At 40.3% G+C, this 22,933-nt stretch overlaps 8 non-coding genes across 8 annotated transcripts; all 8 read left to right on the top strand.

Annotated features, from left to right (window-relative positions):
• The first annotated feature begins 711 nt into the window (after positions 1 to 711).
• Positions 712 to 783, top strand: TRNAC-GCA (transfer RNA cysteine (anticodon GCA)). Its single transcript has one exon. It is a non-coding gene; the product is annotated as a tRNA-Cys (tRNA).
• A 187-nt stretch (positions 784 to 970) lies between these two features.
• On the top strand, positions 971 to 1,042 carry TRNAC-GCA (transfer RNA cysteine (anticodon GCA)). Its single transcript has one exon. It is a non-coding gene; the product is annotated as a tRNA-Cys (tRNA).
• An 838-nt stretch (positions 1,043 to 1,880) lies between these two features.
• TRNAY-GUA (transfer RNA tyrosine (anticodon GUA)) lies at positions 1,881 to 1,952 on the top strand. Its single transcript has one exon. It is a non-coding gene; the product is annotated as a tRNA-Tyr (tRNA).
• Positions 1,953 to 2,269: 317 nt separating this feature from the next.
• On the top strand, positions 2,270 to 2,341 carry TRNAC-GCA (transfer RNA cysteine (anticodon GCA)). The gene has a single exon. It is a non-coding gene; the product is annotated as a tRNA-Cys (tRNA).
• A 794-nt stretch (positions 2,342 to 3,135) lies between these two features.
• Positions 3,136 to 3,207, top strand: TRNAC-GCA (transfer RNA cysteine (anticodon GCA)). Its single transcript has one exon. It is a non-coding gene; the product is annotated as a tRNA-Cys (tRNA).
• Positions 3,208 to 4,952: 1,745 nt separating this feature from the next.
• TRNAY-GUA (transfer RNA tyrosine (anticodon GUA)) lies at positions 4,953 to 5,024 on the top strand. Its single transcript has one exon. It is a non-coding gene; the product is annotated as a tRNA-Tyr (tRNA).
• Positions 5,025 to 5,082: 58 nt separating this feature from the next.
• Positions 5,083 to 5,154, top strand: TRNAC-GCA (transfer RNA cysteine (anticodon GCA)). Its single transcript has one exon. It is a non-coding gene; the product is annotated as a tRNA-Cys (tRNA).
• A 186-nt stretch (positions 5,155 to 5,340) lies between these two features.
• TRNAC-GCA (transfer RNA cysteine (anticodon GCA)) lies at positions 5,341 to 5,412 on the top strand. Its single transcript has one exon. It is a non-coding gene; the product is annotated as a tRNA-Cys (tRNA).
• The last annotated feature ends 17,521 nt before the right edge of the window (positions 5,413 to 22,933 follow it).

Genomic DNA, 22,933 nt, shown 5'->3' with positions numbered 1-22,933 from the left:
TTCGACTGCAGATCGAGAGGTCCTTGGTTCAAACCCGAGCTCCCGCTATAACAGCACGGATCGTTCCGTCTATTTTAGTTAAATCGACATTAGGGCGAGGAAAAAAGGGGAATAGCTCAATTGTAAAGCATTCGACTGCAGATCGAGAGGTCCTTGGTTCAAACCCGAGTTCTCCCTGTAATAGTACGGATCATTTCGTTTATTTTCGTTAAGTCGACATTACGGTTATGAACAAAGGGGAATGGCTCAGTGGTAAAGCATTCGACTGCAGATCGAGAGGTCCTTGGTTTAAACCCGAGTTCCCCCTGTAACAGCACGGATCATTTCGTTTATTTTAGTTAAATCGACATTACGGTTATGAACAAGGGGGAATAGCTCAGCGGTAGAGCATTCGACTGCAGCTCGAGAGGTCCTTGGTGCAAACCCGAGTTCCTCCTCTAACAGCACGGATCATTCCTTTTATTTTAGTTAAATCGACATTACGACCTTGAACTAGGGGGAAGAGCTCAGTGGTAGAGCATTCGACTGCAGATCGAGAGGTCCTTGGTTCAAACCTGGTTTCCCCCTGTAACAGCACGGATCATTCCGTTTATTTTTGGTAGAGCATTCGACTGCAGATTGAGAGGTCCTTGGTTCAAACCCGAGTTCTCCCTGTAACAGCACGGATCATTGCCTTTATTTTACTTAAATCAACATTACGGCCTTGAACAAGGGGGAATAGCTCAGTGGTTGAGCATTCGACTGCAGATCGAGAGGTCCTTGGTTCAAACCCGAGTTCCCCCTGTAACAGCACGGATCATTCCGTTATTTCAGTTAAATCGACATTACGGCCTTGAAAAAGGGGGAATAGCTCAGTGGTTGAGCAATCGACCGCAGACCGAGAGGTCCTTGGTTCAAACCTGAGTTCCCCCTGTAACAGCACGGATCATTCCGTTTATTTTAGTTAAATCGACATTACGGCCTTGAAAAAGGGAGAATAGCTCAGTGGTAGAGCATTCGACTGCAGATTGAGAGGTCCTTGGTTCAAACCCGAGTTCTCCCTGTAACAGCACGGATCATTGCCTTTATTTTAGTTAAATCAACATTACGGCCTTGAACTAGGGGGAATAGCTCAGTGGTAGAGCATTCGACTGCAGATCGAGAGGTCCTTGGTTCAAACCCGAGCTCCCGCTATAACAGCACGGATCGTTCCGTCTATTTTAGTTAAATCGACATTAGGGCGAGGAAAAAAGGGGAATAGCTCAATGGTAAAGCATTCGACTGCAGATCGAGAGGTCCTTGGTTCAAACCCGAGTTTTCCCTGTAATAGTACGGATCATTTCGTTTATTTTAGTTAAGTCGACATTACGGTTATGAACAAAGGGGAATGGCTCAGTGGTAGAGCATTCGACTGCAGATCGAGAGATCCTTGGTTTAAACCCGAGTTCCCCCTGTAACAGCACGGATCATTTCGTTTATTTTAGTTAAATCGACATTACGGCCTTGAACAAGAGGGAATAGCTCAATGGTAGAGCATTCGACTGCAGATCGAGAGGTCCTTGGTTCAAACCCGAGCTCCCGCTATAACAGCACGGATCGTTCCGTCTATTTTAGTTAAATCGACATTAGGGCGAGGAAAAAAGGGGAATAGCTCAATTGTAAAGCATTCGACTGCAGATCGAGAGGTCCTTGGTTCAAACCCGAGTTCTCCCTGTAATAGTACGGATCATTTCGTTTATTTTCGTTAAGTCGACATTACGGTTATGAACAAAGGGGAATGGCTCAGTGGTAGAGCATTCGACTGCAGATCGAGAGGTCCTTGGTTTAAACCCGAGTTCCCCCTGTAACAGCACGGATCATTTCGTTTATTTTAGTTAAATCGACATTACGGTTATGAACAAGGGGGAATAGCTCAGCGGTAGAGCATTCGACTGTAGATCGAGAGGTCCTTGGTGCAAACCCGAGTTCCCCCTGTAACAGCACGGATCATTCCTTTTATTTTAGTTAAATCGACATTACGGCCATGAACTAGGGGGAAGAGCTCAGTGGTAGAGCATTCGACTGCAGATCGAGAGGTCCTTGGTTCAAACCTGGTTTCCCCCTGTAACAGCACGGATCATTCCGTTTATTTTAGTTAAATCGACATTACGGCCTTGAAAAAGGGGGAATAGCTCAGTGGTTGAGCATTTGACTGCAGATCTGAGGTCCTTGGTTCAAACCTGAGTTCCCCCTGTAACAGCACGGATCATTCCGTTTATTTTAGTTAAATCGACATTACGGCCTTGAAAAAGGGAGAATAGCTCAGTGGTAGAGCATTCGACTGCAGATTGAGAGGTCCTTGGTTCAAACCCGAGTTCTCCCTGTAACAGCACGGATAATTGTCTTTATTTTAGTTAAATCAACATTACGGCCTTGAACTAGGGGGAATAGCTCAGTGGTAGAGCATTCGACTGCAGATCGAGAGGTCCTTGGTTCAAACCCGAGCTCCCGCTATAACAGCACGGATCGTTCCGTCTATTTTAGTTAAATCGACATTAGGGTGAGGAAAAAAGGGGAATAGCTCAATGGTAAAGCATTCGACTGCAGATCGAGAGGTCCTTGGTTCAAACCCGAGTTCTCCCTGTAATAGTACGGATCATTTCGTTTATTTTAGTTAAGTCAACATTACGGTTATGAACAAAGGGGAATGGCTCAGTGGTAGAGCATTCGACTGCAGATCGAGAGATCCTTGGTTTAAACCCGAGTTCCCCCTGTAACAGCACGGATCATTTCGTTTATTTTAGTTAAATCGACATTACGGTTATGAACAAGGGGGAATAGCTCAGCGGTAGAGCATTCGACTGCAGCTCGAGAGGTCCTTGGTGCAAACCCGAGTTCCTCCTCTAACAGCACGGATCATTCCTTTTATTTTAGTTAAATCGACATTACGACCTTGAACTAGGGGGAAGAGCTCAGTGGTAGAGCATTCGACTGCAGATCGAGAGGTCCTTGGTTCAAACCTGGTTTCCCCCTGTAACAGCACGGATCATTCCGTTTATTTTTGGTAGAGCATTCGACTGCAGATTGAGAGGTCCTTGGTTCAAACCCGAGTTCTCCCTGTAACAGCACGGATCATTGCCTTTATTTTACTTAAATCAACATTACGGCCTTGAACAAGGGGGAATAGCTCAGTGGTTGAGCATTCGACTGCAGATCGAGAGGTCCTTGGTTCAAACCCGAGTTCCCCCTGTAACAGCACGGATCATTCCGTTATTTCAGTTAAATCGACATTACGGCCTTGAAAAAGGGGGAATAGCTCAGTGGTTGAGCAATCGACCGCAGACCGAGAGGTCCTTGGTTCAAACCTGAGTTCCCCCTGTAACAGCACGGATCATTCCGGTTATTTTAGTTAAATCGACATTACAGGCTTGAACAAGGGGGAATAGCTCAGTGGTAGAGCATTCGACTGCAGATCGAGAGGTCCTTGGTTCAAACCCGAGTTCGCCCTGTAACAGCACGGATCATTCCGTTATTTTAGTTAAATCGACATTACGGCCTTGAAAAAGGGGGAATAGCTCAGTGGTAGAGCATTCGACTGCAGATCGAGAGGTCCTTGGTTCAAACCCGAGCTCCCGCTATAACAACACGGATCGTTCCGTCTATTTTAGTTAAATCGACATTAGGGCGAGGAAAAAAGGGGAATAGCTCAATGGTAAAGCATTCGACTGCAGATCGAGAGGTCCTTGGTTCAAACCCGAGTTCTCCCTGTAATAGTACGGATTATTTCGTTTATTTTAGTTAAGTCGACATTACGGTTATGAACAAAGGGGAATGGCTCAGTGGTAGAGCATTCGACTGCAGATCGAGAGGTCCTTGGTTCAAACCTGAGTTCCCCCTGTAACAGCACGGATCATTCCGTTTATTTTAGTTAAATCGACATTACGGCTATGAACAAGGGGGAATAGTTCAGTGGTAGAGCATTCGACTGAAGATTGAGAGGTCCTTGGTTCAAACCCGAGTTCTCCCTGTAACAGCACGGATCATTGCCTTTATTTTAGATAAATCAACATTACGGCCTTGAACTAGGGGGAATAGCTTAGTGGTAGAGCATTCGACTGCAGATCGAGAGGTCCTTGGTTCAAACCTGAGTTCCCCCTGTAACAGCACGGATCATTCCGTTTATTTTAGTTAAATCGACATTACGGTTATGAACAAAGGGGAATGACTCAGTGGTAGAGCATTCGACTGCAGATCGAGAGGTCCTTGGTTTAAACCCGAGTTCCCCCTGTAACAGCACGGATCATTTCGTTTATTTTAGTTAAATCGACATTACGGCCTTGAACAAGAGGGAATAGCTCAATGGTAGAGCATTCGACTGCAGATCGAGAGGTCCTTGGTTCAAACCCGAGCTCCCGCTATAACAGCACGGATCGTTCCGTCTATTTTAGTTAAATCGACATTAGGGCGAGGAAAAAAGGGGAATAGCTCAATTGTAAAGCATTCGACTGCAGATCGAGAGGTCCTTGGTGCAAACCCGAGTTCCCCCTGTAACAGCACGGATCATTCCTTTTATTTTAGTTAAATCGACATTACGGCCTTGAACTAGGGGGAATAGCTTAGTGGTAGAGCATTCGACTGCAGATCGAGAGGTCCTTGGTTCAAACCTGAGTTCCCCCTGTAACAGCACGGATCATTCCGTTTATTTTAGTTAAATCGACATTACGGTTATGAACAAAGGGGAATGACTCAGTGGTAGAGCATTCGACTGCAGATCGAGAGGTCCTTGGTTTAAACCCGAGTTCTCCCTGTAATAGTACGGATCATTTCGTTTATTTTCGTTAAGTCGACATTACGGTTATGAACAAAGGGAATGGCTCAGTGGTAGAGCATTCGACTGCAGATCGAGAGGTCCTTGGTTTAAACCCGAGTTCCCCCTGTAACAGCACGGTTCATTTCGTTTATTTTAGTTAAATCGACATTACGGTTATGAACAAGGGGGAATAGCTCAGCGGTAGAGCATTCGACTGTAGATCGAGAGGTCCTTGGTGCAAACCCGAGTTCCCCCTGTAACAGCACGGATCATTCCTTTTATTTTAGTTAAATCGACTTTACGGCCTTGAACAAGGGGGAATAGCTCAGTGGTAGAGCATTCGACTGCAGATCGAGAGGTCCTTGGTTCAAACCCGAGTTCCCCCTGTAACAGCACGGATCATTCCGTTATTTCAGTTAAATCGACATTACGGCCTTGAAAAAGGGGGAATAGCTCAGTGGTTGAGCATTCGACTGCAGATCTGAGGTCCTTGGTTCAAACCTGAGTTCCCCCTGTAACAGCACGGATCATTCCGTTTATTTTAGTTAAATCGACATTACGGCCTTGAAAAAGGGAGAATAGCTCAGTGGTAGAGCATTCGACTGCAGATTGAGAGGTCCTTGGTTCAAACCCGAGTTCTCCCTGTAACAGCACGGATCATTGCCTTTATTTTAGTTAAATCAACATTACGGCCTTGAACTAGGTGGAATAGCTCAGTGGTAGAGCATTCGACTGCAGATCGAGAGGTCCTTGGTTCAAACCCGAGCTCCCGCTATAACAGCACGGATCGTTCCGTCTATTTTAGTTAAATCGACATTAGGGCGAGGAAAAAAGGGGAATAGCTCAATGGTAAAGCATTCGACGGCAGATCGAGAGGTCCTTGGTTCAAACCCGAGTTCTCCCTGTAATAGTACGGATCATTTCGTTTATTTTAGTTAAGTCGACATTACGGTTATGAACAAAGGGGAATGGCTCAGTGGTAGAGCATTCGACTGCAGATCGAGAGATCCTTGGTTTAAACCCGAGTTCCCCCTGTAACAGCACGGATCATTTCGTTTATTTTAGTTAAATCGACATTACGGTTATGAACAAGGGGGAATAGCTCAGCGGTAGAGCATTCGACTGCAGCTCGAGAGGTCCTTGGTGCAAACCCGAGTTCCTCCTGTAACAGCACGGATCATTCCTTTTTACCTCTCCGAGTGACGTATGTCACGGAGAGGTTCTAATTTCGACGTGTCTGTGTGTGTGTGTGTGTGTGGGTGTGTGTGTGTGTGTGTGTCTGTCTGTTGTTATTGACTTACACCCCAGGGGACCGTGTTCGCAGTTTCCGAATTGAAGCAAATGTGTACGCTATTTCCGGACCGTATTCACAGTTCCCGGAAATTTCAAAACTTGAATCTATCCACAAATCAACTGGCCACTATTACTTCATCTGACTAGTCAATTGTCTATTCTACATGAATACCAATCTGTACTTATTGGCTTCAAACACCACCATTTTGTGGTCTTTGTCCATTCCACATAGACACCAGTCTGTACTTACTGGCTTCCATCACCATCATTTTCTGGTCTTTGTTTTTGTCCATCCCACATGGACACCAGTTTGTACACCTGGCATCTAACACCACCATCTTCTGGTCTTTGTTTTTGTCCATCCCACATGGACACCAGTCTGTACACCTGGCTTCTAACACCACCATCTTGTGGTCTTTGTTTTTGTCCATCCCACATGGACACCAGTCTGTACACCTGGCATCTAACACCACCACCTTCTGGTCTTTGTTTTTGTCCATCCCACATGGACACCAGTCTGTACACCTGGCTTCTAACACCACCATCTTCTGGTCTTGGTTTTTGTCCATCCCACATGGACACCAGTCTGCACACCTGGCTTCTAACACCACCATCATCCTTAAGGTTAAGACATACGCGGCGATCGGCCAGGGTTACGAGAAACGTCCGGCCTCCCAATGGTGGGGCTTCCACCAAAGGTTCACGCAATTGCGCTGTTCTTATCCATAGCTGCGATTCGACACCCTTATATACTACCTATTTGATGAAGGCGAAGCAACCGGCGTATGCTTCATTTCAAACGCCAATATTAGTCAAGTCTCTCAAGAATGTTTAATTGTTCTTTTTCAAAACGATGTAACGCTCAATAAGGCGAACAACTATCGAAGAAAATATTTAATATTAATTATATTTATTTTAATATTTAAGATAATCATGTCTCTCAACTCAAAATTAATACGGAAAGGGTAAAACAGCAGTCTATGTGTTTGTCTATATGTGTCCGTCCGTTGTAACACTAGTGCGCTCGTTTTGTTTTGATGTGTAAAGAAATCCTTCAGAACCTTAATATTCCCGTTTTCCATAATATAAAATGAATATGTGGAAATATTTTTCGTAATTATGATGCATTTAGTACTTTTATAGCTTTAAAGCTCCGTTTCATTTTGATATTCCAAAGATTTTTTTTAATTTTGTTATTTGAAATGGATGTTTACATATTACTAAAGCTATACTAAATCTGTTTATAGCATAATCCTTTCTTTAGTGATTTCAAAAAGAACGCTACTTTGTCGGTCAAATGAACTTTTATTTGTCAATAGGCCTAATGAACCATAAAGTAAACACTTGGGTTTGTTTTTCGTTTCTGTAATGCAGAGACATTAAAGGTTCAGTAAGACCGAAAGTTAAATACACTTTAAAATAATCAGGTTTAGATTTTAAAATTAAGTAAAGCATCATGGCGGAAATCTGTGCCGCGTTCAGCAGAGCTCAGCGCTGTTAGAAGTGTCCTACAGGATGGAATTTGGTTTTTGAATTGTGACGTCACGCTGCTCAGCGCTGAGCCAGCGCAGTCATCAAAGAAAATAGTCGGGTTTTTGGATAACGTGACGTAAAACGCGTAGTTCTCAGCTTGGCGAAAAGAACCTGGAGGAATTATTACAAATGACTCTTTCTGATTCTGATGGGACTATATCTATTTTATTGGCGTGAACCCAGTTGATCACGCGAGAATTTTAAGAGACATGTTAGTTGGGAAAATGACAAGCGCAGGTTCTGGTGTGACACTATGTTATGAAAGACCAACCATTTCCACTCTTATGAGCGGAAACGGTTTTTCTTTCATAATATAGGAAATTAACAACAAAATGTATAATGCAAAAAGGGTAAAGCTTATATTCCTTAGTCCATACTCCCTGATTGTTTTGTGTTTATATCCAAAAAATAGCGACAAATTTCTTTTTCCGTTGCCATTTTCTGTGGAGTAAAGGCCCGTTTTCAATCAACTTTTTCCAAGCTTTTCGCTGTGGCTTTTTTGGGAACTTTTGACGGGCTTTCGAAGATAAAAAATCTTCAAAAAAATTAAAACGGAAAAGCTGAAACTCGTATCGTTTTCAAACAAGCTTCAAATGAATAAAAAATTACAAGTGGGCGAGTTTTCATGTGTGTAGACGTCATTTTGTTTTCAAAAAAAAGTCCTAAACCCGTAGCTAAACTGAACGCGCCAAAACTGTTTGAGCGGCAAAAGCTTAAAGAAAAACTGAACGCGCCAAAACTGTTTGAGCGACAAAAGCTTAAAGAAAATGAGAAGCAAATATCAAACTCATTTAGATATCTGCTTCTCGAAGGTTTAAAGCCTGAAAAGCCGAAAAGCTGAATTTGAAGCTTGTTTGAAAACACCAAGATTTTTTGCTTCGGCTTTCCGCTGCTACTTTTGAAGCAAAAGCTTAATTTTTGTTCAAAAAAATCTTGATTGAAAACGCGCCTTAATGTCACTGGAGTGAGAACGAAAATGTCATTAGATCTTATTTATTTTATTAATAACTCCTTTAATATTGCTCCATAGTGGTAGATTGCTAGCAGACAATGGAAAACCGCATTTTTTAATCGTTTGTGTGTGAATGTAAAAAAATTAGGCCATTTCTTTTTTTTCCCTGTTTCTCGGGCCAAAATAGACTTTCTTTATTAAAAAATTATATGAATTTTAATTCCAAGATTGCTTTGCGAAACTGTGCCAACTGTTAGTCAGCGTTAAAAAAATGCATTTTGAAGCTACCAGTAGACATTATATTGTAAGCAAAATTTTTTGATATGTATTAAATAATGGTAAAGCTTCCACTGATGGGTTTATGCTTCTTGTTCGTTTGACTAAAAACCATCTAGCTGTAGATAAGTCAAACCAAAAACATAATAGATATTTTTTAAATTTAACGAGACGGCAGAGTTGACACGCCCACCTAGTTGTAAATAGATCTTTTTAATCCGCCGGAGCTATTCTTAATAAGAATTCCTATGCCAGTAGGGTGTAAGTAAAACTACTAGTAAATTATTGTTGTTGAGAGTTGGAATTATTGTTGTTTAGAGTTGGAATTATTGTTGTTGAAAGTTAGAAGTACTGTGGATTTATGTGAGTATTTGAAGTTTTGTATATAGAATGGAGGAAGATAATGTTGAGAGTAAAGATGAAATGCGAAAGCGTAAAGCGAGGGAAAGGATGAGGGCAAAAAGGTCAGATCCAGAGTTTAAGAAAAGAGAAAATGAAAGGAGGAGAGTTTTAGCAGCTCAGAAAAAAGCTAAGGCTGAAAGTGCAGCTTCTAGTACTTCTAGTCCTAATTTGTGTGTTAGTTCTATTGAGTCGCCTGTTGGTCACGGTAGTACTAAGGATAATGCATTAGACGGAAGTTCAAGTGAAAGCGCTTTAAGAGTCGGGGTAATTACAACCGACGAATCGATGAATTTAGTTAATAATGAATCGGCTAGTTCTATAATGATAGCGAACGATGAACAATTACCTTCTACGTCTCATGGTAATGTGTATCCGTTAGAAAGAATGAGAATTTTGAGACAAAATGAAGAGTTTAGAATGAAGGAGGCGCGATCTATGGCAAAGAAGCGAGAGAATGAGTCATATCGTGAAGGGGAAAATCAGTATGGTATACTTACTAAGCGAATGAAAAGGTTTGATGAATGGTATAGAGCAAGCGAAAGAGTTAAGGACCAATTAAGTAAGGCTAGTAAACGCCAAGATTTGGAGCACGTTGAAGCAGAACGTGTAAGAAATCAGATGGGTATGGCAAGAAAACGCCAAGATTTAGATTACGTTGAAGCAGAACGTGTGAAAAATCAGTTGGGTATGGCAAGAAAACGCCAAGATTTAGATTACGTTGAAGCAGAACGTGTGAAAAATCAGTTGGGTATGGATAGTAAACGCCAAGATTTAGAGTATGTTGAAGCAGAACGTGTGAAAAATCAGTTGGGTATGGCTAGTAAACGCCAAGATTTAGAGTATGTTGAAGCAGAACGTGAGAAAAAACAGTTGGGTTTGGCTAGTAAACGCCAAGATTTAGACTACGTTGAAGCAGAACGTGCGAGGAATCAGTTGGGTATGGCTAGAAAACGCCAAGATTTAGACTACGTTGAAGCAGAACGTGTGAAAAATCAGTTGGGTATGGCTAGTAAACGCCAAGATTTAGACTACGTTGAAGCAGAACGTGCGAGGAATCAGTTGGGTATGGCTAGAAAACGCCAAGATGTAGAGTATAGAAACACTGAAGTAGCTAAAAACCAGTCGGCTATGGCTGAAAGTCGTGCAAATGTCGAGTTTAGGAACTCTGAACGTTCTAGAAACAGATTGTTTGTGGCAGAAAGGAGAGCAAATCCTTTAGTTATAGAGCAGACGTATTTTGATACCATTAAAGAAGGTCCAACGTGGCCATGTGAAGGATGCTCAAATCTTTTTTTTAAAGCATCTGGTAGCTTAGTTAAGTCTGCGGTGTTTTTGGCTGTCCCCGGTATTCACCGTCGTGAGCTGAGTGACAGAGTATTTTATGCAGTGCTTGTAATAAAGCTGTAAAGAAAAACGAAATACCCAAGTTTTCCAAAGAAAATGGCTTTGAGTTTCCCGAAATTCCGGTAGAACTAGTTAATTTGTCAAATTTAGAGGAAAGAATGATCTCACCACGAATACCTTTTATGCAAATAAGAAGGTTAGGTTGTGATCAACAAAGGGGGATTAAGGGAAACGTGGTCAACGTTCCTATAAATGTAGAGTCTACAGTGTCAGTGTTACCACGGTTACCTCGTGAAACAGATACTATTCAAATTGAGTTTATGAGGAGAATGCAATATAATACACCCTATTTGTATGAAACTGTTAGGCCGAAAAAAATGCACGAAGCTCTTAAGGTTTTGGTGAAAACACCGTTGTATATTAAGCATGGGATAACCGTTAGGAGCGATATATTAGATCCAATTCCAGAAGAACTTGAATTTATTGTTGACGAAAATGACCGTCAGTTAAACCATGGTGATACATTAAGTGAAAACCAACAAGGGTCAATGAATGTAGAGAATGAGAATGATAGCGATGAAATTTGGAATGAATCTAACGAAGTTAATTCATTCCCAGTTGGGAATCAAGACACGTTGTTAGTGTCATTGTCTGATTTCCTACCCACTAATACCATGCGTGTTAAGTTTGCTCCTGGTGAACGTCAAACGCCAATGTCTTTACTCTATGACGAGGACGCGGAGGAATTGTCATTCCCCAGTATTTATGTGGGTCAGAAGAGAGACCTTAAAGTTAAATGTAGTTTTGGGGACATTGCTAAGTGGGAGCTTCGTAATATTGATAGGCGTTGTGCTAAAAATCCGTCTAAATTGTTTTACACTTTTGTTAAGTTGGAAACTATGAAAGTTAGAGATTCCATACAAGTTTGTATGAGAAAAACCAAGAGAAAAGATGGCTCAAACTACACTGCTGGGTTTTTATCGTCTGCTGGTGCACTCGATTCAATTGTTAAGCAGGATGATGGTTTTAGAGTATTAGAAAATTTGCAGTCCTCGCCTTCATATTGGCAGCATAGGCAGAAAGAGTTAATGGCTATGATTAGGCAGCTTGGTACGGCTACCTTTTTTATAACGTTTTCAGCTGCGGAAGGCAAATGGCCTGAGCTTTTGAACATATTGAGGGTGACCTCGGGTCAGGATCGCTTAGCGAATGATGATATTGGCAATTTAAGTTTTTCGGAAAAAGCAAAGTTGATTCAGGATGATCCTGTTACTTGTGCTAGATATTTTGACCACCGTTTTCGGGCTCTTCTTAAAGCTCTGCAAAAGCTAGGCCCTCTTGGTGTTATTGAAGATTATTACTTCAGGGTTGAAATACAGCAAAGAGGCTCTCCTCATCAACATGGGTTGATTTGGATTAAAGATGCGCCGAAGCTTAAAGGTGACTTGTCAAATGTTAAAGAGGTAGAGGAATATATTGATAAAGTTATTTCTTGCGCTGGTAAATTGAACGATGATAATGGGGATTTGTTAACGTCATTGCAAATGCATAAACACACGACAACGTGTAGGAAGAAGGTTAATGATAGTTCAGTTTGTCGTTTTGGAATTCCATTTCCTCCCATGCCTAGAACTATTATTTATGATCCGAGTTTAAGAGAACCCGGTACTCTTGACGAAGAACTTAAGTGTAAGAACAATTCCAAGAAATTGCGTGAGCTTTTGCAATCGAAAGAAAAAGAATTGTGGGTAGATAGTTTTGAGGAGTTGTTGGAAAAGTTGCGTATAACTGAAGATGATTATATTAGAGCTATTACGTATGATATCAAAAGGAAAGTGGTTTTATTGAAAAGACACCCTAAAGATACTAGGGTTAATCCGTACAACCCGTGCACTTTGCGCCTCTGGCAAGCGAATATGGACATTCAGTTTGTTCTTGATCCTTACGCTCTGGTTATGTATATCGTGTCTTATATAGGGAAATCTCAGCGTGGTATGTCAATGCTTCTGCGTGAAGCTGCTAAACGAGCGCAGTCAGATAAATGCACGGTGAAGCAAAAGTTGAAGGTGATTGCTAATCAGTTTTTGAACGCGCACGAGGTAAGCGCGCAGGAAGCGGCTTATAGTGCTTTACAAATTCCAGTCTCCAGGTGTAGTCGGGCTTGCATTTATGTTAATACAAATGTGCCCGAAAATCGTGTTCATATTCTCAAAAGCAAAGTTGAGCTTGAACAATTGTCCAAAGATAGTATGGATGTTTTCGCTTCTGGAATGTTAGACCATTATGTTCAAAGGCCAGATGATTTAGAGGCAGTAACGTTAGCTCAATTTGCGGCTTGGTATGAATTTTCCAAAAGTCGTAGAGTTTCGAAAACTCAAAGTCATATTGATGACGGTGATAACGATGAAGATCAACTTGGTAAATGGTTTAAACTGAAAAATGATTCAGGGTTCATTAGAAAACGGGGTCATTCTAAAATTATACGGTACCGTAGATTCAATTTAGTGAAAGATCCCGAGCAGTTTTATCGTGAACAAGTCATGTTATTCTCGCCTTGGCGTGATGAGAGTAGAGATATTCTGACAAAGGATGTAAAATCTGAGTATGAGCTTAGGCTTGAGATTATAACGGAATCTAGAAAAGAATTTCATAATGAAATGGACGAAGCAGCCATTGAACAGGCTGTGAGAGATTTCGAAAGTGAAGCTATTGAAGCTGATCTTACTAATATCCAACCTGAATTGGAACATCAAAATGAAATAGATAGGTCTTTAATTGTTGAAGATTCTGAATTTCTAATTAATACAGTGGAAGAGGCAGTAGGAAATATTAACAGAGATATTCTTGATGGTAATGCGGAAAAAACTGTTGCTCCATCAGTCACGTTAGTTAATGATTCAGAATACAATGCTCTTGTTAGAAAGCTGAATTTGAAACAGAGAGAAATATTTTATGAAGTTCTGCACCATTTAAAGTGCAAAGAAACGCCTTTACGACTATTTGTTACAGGAGGCGCTGGTGTTGGAAAAAGCGTTTTGATAAGTGCCATATTTGAATCTGTTACTAGATTTTACAATAAGCACCAGGGTCTAATCCCTCGGAGGTTAAAGTTCTGCGATGCGCACCTACGGGCAAGGCTGCCTTTAATATAGGTGGGGCGACTTTGCATAGTACCTTTTGTCTACCCGTCAGTCAATTTGCCGGAAGCATTTCCAGATTAGAAAGTGAAACTCTTCACAATTGTAGATTGATGTATGGTCAAGTGAAGTTGTTAATTATTGACGAAATATCAATGGTTGGTGCGAAGGTTTTTAACCGAGTCAACTCGAGATTGCAAGAGATAATGGGTTGCCCAGATTATTTTGGTGGTGTCTCTGTACTTTTAGTTGGAGATTTTAACCAACTTAGACCCGTCCGGGATCATTTCGCTTTTCAAAGTCAAAGTGATAGTGACAATCCATATGCGTCTTTAATTGGTAACCCAATATGGGAGGAATTCCAATTTAGTGAGCTTGAAGAGATTATGAGGCAAAAAGATGATAAGAGGTTTGCGGAAGCTTTGAATAGAATGGCTGTGGGAACTATGATTCAGGATGATATTGACTTATTCGTAAGTTTAGAAGTAAACAGAGGGCGTGTACCGCCAAAAGAAGCGATACATCTTTTCCCTACTAACGTTGAAGTCAACCAATTTAACCAAGAGACTATTAAAAATTAGTACGGAAAAGTGTATTTCATTTTCAGTAGATGTTGTAAATGGTGATCTTAGTAGCGAAGTTAAAAGTAACATTCTTTCCCAAGTTCAAACGTTAGCAACGTCTGATACGTATGGTCTTCCTAAAGAACTAACTCTCGCTTGTGGTGCGAGATATATGATGACTAACAATGTAGATACGTCTGATGGACTTACGAATGGTGCGACAGGTTGGTTAAGAAAGATAGAGTACGGTACTAATAGGCTCGGGGAACAAATTCCGTTCAGAGTTTGGATTGAGTTTGCTGATGCTAATGTTGGGAAGTTGTTGAGACAAAAGTGTCTTGGATTGTACGAGCAGAATAACTATAACAGGACTTGGAATCCTGTCGAAAAAGTTATTAAGGCATTTAGTAGAAAATGGAGGCAAAATAATGTTTCAGTCTCTAGGAGACAGTTTCCTTTGGTCATTTCTGAGGCTATTACGATACACAAGAGTCAAGGCGATACATATTCGTCCGTAGTAGTGCATAGTAATCCCAGAAAGAAATTAGAGAGAACTCATTTATACGTTGCTTGTAGTAGGGCTAGAAACGCCTCCGGTTTGTATATTGAGGGTAAATTTCAAGTTCCAAATGCGCCTAAGAACAATCAAGTAGAAATTGAACTTCAAAGATTTCGAGCTACGAGGAGTATTGTATTACCGTTTTTGAACGAACGTGTTTACATTTATGTTCATAATGTGCAGTCCTTAAACGCGCATTTGGATGATATTTTAGCAGACACGGTAATAAAAAATGCACAGTTATTATGCTTTGTTGAAACGTGGAAGAAAGATACCGATGATTTTAGTGTGCCATCCTTTAAGGAAGTGGGCGGTATTTATCTGCCAAGAACGGCACGTAGAATTGCATTTGGTTCTTCCATTTATTTAAAAGATACACCCGAAAATGTTGTTAACGATTTGGATAATAGGGTTTTGCGAACTGATAGACCTTTCAGAAATTCGCATGTGGAACGTTGCTGGTTGGATGTTTCCATTGAAAATGAACCGATGACTATTGTTTTGTTGTATAAATCGCCCGGAGCGAGTTTGAGATCTGTTTTTGAGGATTTTAATCCTTTATTCGATATTAGATATGATGCCTCTGTTCCAACAGTTGTTGTGGGAGATTTTAACATAAATTTTTTAAAAAGTAAAACGGCACTGAAGATGTTCTTTGATTCCTTTGATATGACACTTATGCCTGGCCTTGAAGAGAAAGTTTCAACAGACTATCATTGCCAGTTAGATTTAGCGTTCGGAAACAAACTATTCCGAGACAGATTCGAGGCCTGTTACAGAGAAACTTACTACTCGTATCATAAAGGAATATGTTTTGTTAAAAAGGAATAGGGGTGTCTGTTGTCCTAGCTGTAATAGCTTTGTTAATTAATAGTTGATGGAATTCCTAGCATTGTTACCTCGTCTCAAGTGAAAATACTCAACAGATTATCATTGATAATTATATTTATGGTTTGAAAACAGAGCTTTATAGACCGATACGTAGCCTTTTATAGAGAAAACAATTATTCTTATCACAAAGAAATATGTTTTGTCGAAAAAAAAGAAATTTAAAGCTGGCAAATCTTGGTGTCTAAAAATATATTTATCAAGCGACTATTCACAGTAAAACCAGTAGTAGATAAAAGTGGGTGGAGAGGGTGGCTGTATCTACTTGGCTTACCCGGGAGGGTCTTAGCCTGTAATTAATTAATAGAGCGGTGGCGGTAAGGTAAGATGAAACGTCATACCCTTCTATCTCTTAGTCCGCCTACTGGGCGCTTACAGTTTCTTCTCTTACAAGAGCGCGACCAAAGGGGGGAATACGTAGTCTACTTTCCTCTCTACCGCCACTACTCTATTACACGTCATGCCTGTATAAAACTACGTACATGGCTTGCAAAAACGCCCTTTAACTCTGGGGTTCCATTTGCCAACTTGCTAAATGGCTTGCAAAAACGCCCTTTAACTCTGGGGTTCCATTAGCCAACTTGCTAAATGGCTTGCAAAAACGCCCTTTAACTCTGGGGTTCCATTAGCCAACTTGTTAAATGGCTTGCAAAAACGCCCTTTAACTCTGGGGTTCCATTAGCCAACTTGCTAAATGGCTTGCAAAAACGCCCTTTAACTCTGGGGTTCCATTAGCCAACTTGCTAAATGGCTTGCAAAAACGCCCTTTAACTCTGGGGTTCCATTAGCCAACTTGCTAAATGGCTTGCAAAAACGCCCTTTAACTCTGGGGTTCCATTAGCCAACTTGCTAAATGGCTTGCAAAAACGCCCTTTAACTCTGGGGTTCCATTAGCCAACTTGCTAAATGGCTTGCAAAAACGCCCTTTAACTCTGGGGTTCCATTAGCCAACTTGCTAAATGGCTTGCAAAAACGCCCTTTAACTCTGGGGTTCCATTAGCCAACTTGCTAAATGGCTTGCAAAAACGCCCTTTAACTCTGGGGTTCCATTAGCCAACTTGCTAAATGGCTTGCAAAAAAGCCCTTTAACTCTGGGGTTCCATTAGCCAACTTGCTAAATGGCTTGCAAAAAACGCCCCTTAACTCTGGGGTTCCATTAGCCAACTTGCTAAATGGCTTGCAAAAAACGCCCTTTAACTCTGGGGTTCCATTTGCCAACTTCCTAAATGGCTTGCATTCCTGTGTGAAAGAAAGAAATCTGTGCAAATTCAAATTGCAATATTCCTGTGTGGAATAAAGAATTCTGCGTGAATTCAAATTGCAGTATTCCTGTACGGAATGAAGTATTATGTGTGAATTCAGATTGCAATATTGCTGTGTGGAATAAAGAATTCTGTGTGAATTCAAATTGTAATATTGCTGTGTGGAATAAAGAATTCTGTGTGAATTCAAATTGCAATATTCCTGTGTGGAGTAAAGAATTCTGTGTGAATTCAAATTGCAATATTACTGTGTGGAGTAAAGAATTCTGTGTGAATTCAAATTGCAATATTACTGTGTGGAGTAAAGAATTCTGTGTGAATTCAAATTGCAATATTACTGTGTGGAGTAAAGAATTCTGTGTGAATTCAAATTGCAATATTACTGTGTGGAGTAAAGAATTCTGTGTGAATTCAAATTGCAATATTACTGTGTGGAGTAAAGAATTCTGTGTGAATTCAAATTGCAATATTCCTGTGTGGAATAACAAAATCTTATTGGGGCTTTGGGGCCGTTCACAAATTATTTAACAATAACAGGGTTGGAGGGGGTTTGATTCAATGTTGCTAATTGTTACCTTGGGAGGTGGGAAGGTCATGGGAAATTTTACGTAACAAATTATGTTTTGACACAAAAACCTAATAGCATAATTAAAGATAGTCAAAATTTATGATGAAAGACATTCCCATTGAGGATTACTAGTACAACTTCCACTATGTTCTTATGAAGTAGAGGAAAAATGGACGAGTATCAAAATGTTAGTATATATTCTAGCATACAAGAGGTCGAAACAGTTTGTTACGTAATTAAGGGAGAGTTCTCGATTGTTCCTTTTGTTCCGAGGGGGAGATGTAATGTAAGATTGCTATTAAACATTAGGGTTCAGAAGTGATTGTTACGTTGTAGACCATTCCTTTAATTGCTTGTAGAGAAACCAACGCGCAGTGGCGGAGGGGTTCCTTCCGACTTGCCAAGTGGCAAAGTCTGATGGAGCCCGAGTTAACTACACGCGGGAGGCTAGCTAACTTGCAATGCCTCTAGTGGTGCTTCTTGACGCACCCTTACGCCCTGTTAAGTTCTCTTTACCCATGTCAATAATGAAGTGGTCTGTTACGGGGAGAACGTTGTTGTCTATCAAGATCTGTTGTCTAGATATATGTAAATATCAGGATTTTGTAATAATTGGGGATTTTACTCTTAGTGGATTCAAACCTGATGTGCGGAATAAAGAAAACTGTGTGAATACAAATTTGAATATTCCTGTGTGGAATAATGCAATAGGTGTAAATTCAGATTAAAATATTCCTGTGTGGAATAAATAAATCTCATTGAGCCTGCTCACAAATTACGTTAGAAGAACAGGGTTTCATCAAAAGTGTATAGATATAAACAAAAAGTACACTTCATTAACAATTCCCTTCCATTGACTGTAGACTGCATGTAAACTGAGAAGCAAACTGCAATCTGCTTAACCGATTACATGAACTAACCGATCTGGAAAATTATAGAAAGTAGTAGATGATGCTGGCTATCCTAACGTTAATTTTTGGTACTAGAGCTAGCATCTGCTACTTTATGAGCCAATTCACGGCTTGTTCCCTGTGCAGAGGGGGTCAACACTATTCTGAGATAAAGGAGGACTCCGCATATTACATGGCACTAGCAAGTTTCAACGAAGTGTACTTTTTGTTTCTATTTCTATGTACTTTGGGTTTTATCAATGAATACATTTCCATTGAGTTTTACTAATACTATTTCCACTATGTTCTCATTATTTAGAGGGCAATAGACGAGATAGATTTAAAGTAGCGAAATTATAGTATACAATATAGTTCGTTACGTAATTAAGGGGGAGAACTCTCCCGATTGTTACTTTTTGATTCGGGGAGGGGGAGGGGAGTGTTAATGTAAATTTGCTATTAAAATGTTTCAGGTCCGTTTTTTGGTTTCCTGGCGATACCTACTTTGAGTCCTGTATCATTTAACGTTGTTGTTGTCTATCAAGTTCTGTTGTCTAGGTGTATGTATATGTCAAGATTTTGTAATAATTGAGAATTTCTGATCAAGGGTTAAAGGATTAAAAAAGGACAAATTGCGTTTAATTGTCACATTTCTTACTGCATTAGTCAATGTGTTTACAATGTTGAAGCATTCGACTCACGGGAGAGTTCGAATGACGCAAGTAACATAGTTTCTTGTTCTTCACATATATTCAAGAAGCTCGTTTGCGCAAACTGAAATGCAAACCTGGTCCAAAAAAAACGTTCGCTGCCATTTCCCAAACGATCCTGTTTAGTAAGTCTTGGTGGCAAACTGAGCTTCGGGTAAAGTCACTGGATGTGTGGCATGAAGTGACGTTCGCTGCCATTTCCCAAACGATCCCGTTTAGTAAGTCTTGGTGGAAAACTGAGCTTCGGGCAAAGTCACTGGATGTGTGGCATGAAGTGACGTTCGCTGCCATTTCCCAAACGATCCCGTTTAGTAAGTCTTGGTGGAAAACTGAGCTTCGGGCAAAGTCACTGGATGTGTGGCATGATGTGGCGTTCGCTGCCATTTCCCAAACGATCCCGTTTAGTAAGTCTTGGTTGAAAACTGAGCTTCGGGCAAAGTCACTGGATGTGTGGCATGATGTGACGTTCGCTGCCATTTCCCAAACGATCCCGTTTAGTAAGTCTTGGTGGAAAACTGAGCTTCGGGCAAAGTCACTGGATGTGTGGCATGATGTGACGTTCGCTGCCATTTCCCAAACGATCCCGTTTAGTAAGTCTTGGTGGAAAACTGAGCTTCGGGCAAAGTCACTGGATGTGTGGCATGATGTGACGTTCGCTGCCATTTCCCAAACGATCCCGTTTAGTAAGTCTTGGTGGATAACTGAGCTTCGGGCAAAGTCACTGGATGTGTAGAGCAAAGTAACGTTAACTTCCATTTCCCAAACGATTTGCTTTCTTGAAGGGAAATTGTCAGATTTTCAAACACATAATTATCAAATAGAAGCAACATTGGTGTAACTGTAAAATCCGCTGGGTATTTTGGCTTCATGAATGTGTGTCAATTCTGGAATATTTCCATGATACATCGACTTTGTCAGTAAATTACTTGTGACTACCTTATACGATAGGACAGTGTCTTTAATCCGTTAATGCAGGGTCAGAAATTGGTATTATTTCAAGCCCAACACTCACACTAGAGAACAGTACTTATCAGACAGCAACAATTATCAGGGCTTTATAATAAACAAACTTTATTATTGGTTTCTTTAAAATATGCGTTTTAGTTACGTAATTACAACTTAGTTATATAATTTTCGATGTTGGGAATTTGTCTTAGTTATTTAATTATTGATACTAAAAAATATGACTTTGTTACTTAATTATTGATGTTGAGAATTTATGACTCTGTTACATAATTAATCATGTTGAGAATTTGACTTTGTTACTTAATTATTGATGTTGAGAATTTATGACTCTGTTACTTAATTATTGATGTTGAGAATTTATGACTCTGTTACTTAATTATTGATGTTGAGAATTTATGACTGTTACTTAATTATTGATGTTGAGAATTTATGACTCTGATACATAATTAATCATGTTGAGAATTTATGACTCTGATACATAATTAATCATGTTGAGAATTTGACTTTGTTACTTAATTATTGATGTTGAGAATTAATGACTTTGTTACTTTGTTACTAAATTACTGATGTTGAGAATTTATGACTTTGTTACTTAATTATTGATGTTGATAATTTGACTTTGTTACTTAATTATTGATGTTGATAATTTGACTTTGTTACTTAATTATTGATGTTGATAATTTGACTTTGTTACTTAATTATTGATGTTGATAATTTGACTTTGTTACGTGGTTAAGCGTTGAGCGCTATTTATGAGGATCAGTTTGCTAAACTAATACGAAAAAAAATATGAATATTAATAAATATAAATTAAAATTCACGCAAATGCGCTGTTCTTTTCCATTGCTGCGATTCGAAAAGACTGTATAGACACGTAGGCCCATGCATGCTTAAAGCCAGGTAGCCAGAGCTAGGTAATCTGGAGCCGTCCAAAAAGTCATGAGACAACGCAACGCCAGGATTACAAAAAGCCATGGCATTGAAAGGTCATGAGACAACGCGACTCCAGGGTTAAAAAGCCCTCGCATTGACGTCATTGGTTACCGCGAAGGTGCTAGCCACTTACATCGTTTAGCGCGAAAGCAAGAGCCACTAATAACGGGTTACAAACCAGCCTCACCAATGTTGACCGACATGATTGGTGCCTTACTTTAACAACATCAGAAAAAAGGGTAAAAAGAGGATGCGAGTTGTTTTCGAGACCACAGAAGAGAAGGACCGAAGATACCGAGTCGGACGGAAAAACAATCCAAGAGTCGGTTAATAGACTATGACTAAAGCAGTAGACTTTTACCGTGAGAACATAGCGGAGCGGAGTACTTAGAAACGTTAATGGCAGAACGACCCAGGTTAAACTAACTAGGCTGGAATCACGGGAGACTGGTTCCCGAAAGCGTTCCGAAGTACCTCAGAACCGAAGGGAGACGAGAACAGGAGTCAGAACTGACGTCATAATGATGATAGCCAAGGCGATGGCCACGCCAACTATTATTATGTAACGACATACAAGGACACCCACTGTAGACGTCCACCCCGTATGTCTGAGTCCAAAGGACGGATGTAGAGAACGATTTCAGAAGCCCTCCACCGATGTGTCGCGAAGTGATAAGTGCCTCACATTTTGATCATTATTTTCTTTGTCTCATGCAATCGTAATAGTAGGGCGGCACCTGGCTATATATTAGATAGCGATATAGTCTTAAGCCTACACCTAGTTTAAGTATAAATTGTTATTAATTAAGATACCCAGAAATTAAAGAGAACACTGGCTTGCTCAATTCCTTGTTTTCATTTGGTTAATCAATATTAGTAACATGTTTAAAGTAGCATCCTTTACCTTAGCGGCGGTGCGCGTTCAGCACCAACGAATAGAAAAGAGGGTTGCAAATTAATAAAGGAAGAGTTAAATAGCACTATGAGTTTATCTGTGTGTGTGCGTCCGTCCGTTGTTTAATGCGCCACGTTAGTAGTTCGCCTTCTGTAGATATGTAAAGAAATCCTATAATACCTTTATATTTGTTTTTGTCCTAGTATAAATTGATTATAGGGATTTTATTGTAATTTCGAAGAATTCACATAGTTTTGTAACTATAAAGCTCTGCTTCATTTGATATTCCAAAAACAATTTTTATATTTTTATTTGAAATGGCTGTTTATATATTACTTAAGCTATACTACAACTGTAGATGGCATAAACCTGGCTTTAGAGATTAGAAAATAAAGCTAAGGCAAATCTTACTTGGATGAAAAATGTCGTCTGCTTTACTGTATATGCGCTTTGCCTTCAATACTACTTTAATAATTCGTAAATTTTAACATAGAAAAGAGAAATAATTGCATAATTAATTAAGGTTTGAAGTAGTTCTCCTCTTGACTCGGAGAGGTAATATTTTGGTTTTCCCAACTTGTATTTTAGTTAAATCGACATTACGACCTTGAACTAGGGGGAAGAGCTCAGTGGTAGAGCATTCGACTGCAGATCGAGAGGTCCTTGGTTCAAACCCGAGTTCCCCCTGTAACAGCACGGATCATTCCGTTATTTCAGTTAAATCGACATTACGGCCTTGAAAAAGGGGGAATAGCTCAGTGGTTGAGCAATCGACTGCAGATCGAGAGGTCCTTGGTTCAAACCTGAGTTCCCCCTGTAACAGCACGGATCATTCCGTTTATTTTAGTTAAATCGACATTACAGGCTTGAACAAGGGGGAATAGCTCAGTGGTAGAGCATTCGACTGCAGATCGAGAGGTCCTTGGTTCAAACCCGAGTTCGCCCTGTAACAGCACGGATCATTCCGTTATTTTAGTTAAGTCGACATTACGGC

Source organism: Phalangium opilio, unplaced genomic scaffold (assembly GCF_054372755.1).
Source record: "Phalangium opilio isolate 3A_F unplaced genomic scaffold, DU_Popi_V2 ptg000053l_1, whole genome shotgun sequence".
NCBI classification, from domain to species: Eukaryota; Metazoa; Arthropoda; class Arachnida; order Opiliones; family Phalangiidae; genus Phalangium; species Phalangium opilio.
Note: the sequence above shows the minus strand (reverse complement) of the source record. Positions and strands in the feature narration are given on the sequence as shown.